General features: G+C 36.2%; 1 protein-coding gene across 1 annotated transcript in view; it reads left to right on the top strand.

Annotated features, from left to right (window-relative positions):
• Positions 1-2,663, top strand: part of GK5 (glycerol kinase 5 (putative)) — a 103,370-nt gene that overhangs the window by 80,033 nt on the left and 20,674 nt on the right. The gene's annotated exons all lie outside the window — the stretch shown is intronic.

The raw sequence follows: 2,663 nt of genomic DNA, 5'->3' as shown, positions 1-2,663 counted from the left end.
AAAAAAAAAAAAAAAAAAGAGTTGGCAGATTTATCACAGAACTTTTATGTAAGACCCTAGGATTACCTTATTATGACCAAAAATAGCCATTTCCCAGTGGGGGACATATATCAGTTGATTGGCTTTCTTTACTTAGAGGAAGTATACAATTAAGAATTAGAAAAATAATGTCAAGGTACATATAACACATACATGCACACATGTATATGTATGCATATATTTTGCAGTTGCATTTGTAAGTTTTGTTAACTTTTTTAAAAATCAAAATTTCTTTTTGTTAATTATTGTGATAGAGTATTTGTTCCTTTGCCTAATGAAAAAGAGAACCTAGTAAAATATTTGATTTTGTAACATTTAACTTTGTATTTAATTGAAAGATTTGTGATACTGCCTTGGATTTTAGAATATTGTTACAAAGACTTAAAAAAACTTTTCAAGTATATTATTATGAACAAAATTACTTTTTTGGGAAAGCTTAAACTAGTCCTTTTAATCCTCCTTTAAGTGTTTTTTCCCTTCAAAAAATTAAGTTTTCTCTTCCTTCTAGTCCATCCCATATTCAGGCAATCAGTTACAAAAAGTCCAAAATTTGAAAGTTTGGGTAACAGTGTAGAGAGCTGGTGGGAAAAAAATTAGGTCAAGGTGTTTTTTAAATCTTTAAAAATACTAAACTTCCAAACTAGATTTTAAAATGAGGATTACTTCAATATCTGTAATATTTTTCTTCTGTGTACTTTATTCTAAAGGCATGAAAGCTTATGAATTGTGCAGAGAGATTGCATTGCATTCTTTTCACAGTAATGTGAGGCAATCTAGTGATAAGACAGATGCACCCATGATAGGACAGAAAGTGAAAAATATTTATCTAATTGGGGTTTCAGGAGGAAGGTTAGATGACTGATTGTCATCAGCAAAAGTAAGGTTTGATTAAGTAACTACTGATTCTTCCCTTTTGCAAAAATATGCTGGAAGACTTAGTAGTGACTTTATTGTGGCAACTCTGTCTTTAACTTTCTGTATCACCTCACATGCCTGTGAAAATAACATAAAGTATGCTATTATAAAAAAAAAGCAAAGTATTACAAAAGCCCAATAGATTTAGATATAACTATCACAGATAAGATTTTTTATTTCATTTTGATAACAAAATATCCCTGTCCTGCCATGATTGCAACCTGGCAATGTATTGGCAGTTCAGGGCAGGTGGAGGAGGTGATGGGATGACTGCAGGCCAAATATTCCCCTGTGTAAAATGAAACTCTTAACTGGAAACTGAAAGTTAATTCAAACAATAGTGTGTTGATACTAAGCTGACTGGATAATAGGGGAGAAGATCACTTATAGAGAAAATGAGGGATGGGGAATGGGAGGAAAGAAGGAAAGTTCAAGTATCTGTGATACTGTATTTAATTTTAGAATATTGTTACAACCTTAGATGATGGGAGTCAGTATGTTGAAGGCTTGTGGTTTGGGGAGTGGGATACGAAAGTAGGTATTGAAAGCAAGAATCAGTGGTCATCTACTCAGATGTTAGAGTCACTGTGACCATGGCAGGAGTAGGATGGATAGGACTGTAGCCAAGTCTAAGTCTTCAGAGGATGTAGAGTCATGTTCCAGTGATGGTTTTTTTTAGTTGGCAAGGAACAAGCTTGCTTAAGCAACCTGAGGGAAGCTGGTTTTTCATATTTTCCTCAGGACTGGAATTGGAAAGGAGTCAGCAACTAACTTAGCCTTTCATAGGGTTCTTTGGTTTCTTGCTTCTCTCTGTAGTTCTGCTTTTTCTCTTTTCATTACCAGCTTCGTGCTCTGTATCCTTTCATCCTCATAGCTTCTGCCTAATTGTTATTATTTTTCTTACACTTTCTGCTTTTTCACAACTTAATATCACACACAACCTTCCTCTACCTTACACATCCTTTTAGCTTCAGGTCCCCCATTGATGGAGTCTTTTTCTTAGTGGTTCCTAGTTTTGATTTCCAAGGGGAGGGAATCTGACTGGACCACCTTATCTTTTGAAGCCTTGGTCAGACTTTGAGCCAGCTGTGCTCAACCCCCTACAGTTGTGGTGGTGGTAGAGGGTCTAGGGCATGACACATGGTAGCTTTAGACAACAGGGCTGATGGATTCAAGCAGTTAAGCAGTTTCCTTAGAAAGGGATGAAGTCGTCATGTACTATGATTGGCATCTCTAGTTTTATCAGTGACTGGGTATCTGGATGGTGGAAAGGGTAAAGGAGATGTGATACTGCTCCTGATGTGGACCTAACGCAAGCATAGGGGAAGGAAAACGTCTGCTAACGTTAGAATCATAATGGCCTAGAGTGGTCACAGGAAGTTAGAACAGTATCTTCTGGTCCCTGTGGTACGGAATCATGACAGTCCTTTGCCAAATAGCTACAACTGAAGCCATTTTCACAGCACAGAGCCACATTTGCTATAGCAACCACAAAATGAGTAGAGGGAACTCCTTGGAAGAGGTTAAGAGAAGTTTATTTACAATAGAAGAAGAGTTCAGAAGGCACAGTAAAAAGGTTATGAAAAAAGTCAGTAGTAGTATGAAGGGTTTGGATAAGGAATAATAATAAAATAATAATGGTAGTGGCAGCTAGCTTGTGAATACTTATTGTATCAGGCACTGTCCTAAGTTCTTTTTTTTTTTTTTTT

This window comes from Propithecus coquereli, unplaced genomic scaffold (genome assembly GCF_000956105.1).
Source record: "Propithecus coquereli isolate 6110/MARCELLA unplaced genomic scaffold, Pcoq_1.0 Scaffold268, whole genome shotgun sequence".
In the NCBI taxonomy this organism is placed as follows: Eukaryota; Metazoa; Chordata; class Mammalia; order Primates; family Indriidae; genus Propithecus; species Propithecus coquereli.
The sequence above is the reverse complement of the archived record's forward strand: the minus strand, read 5'-3'. Positions and strand labels throughout refer to the sequence as shown.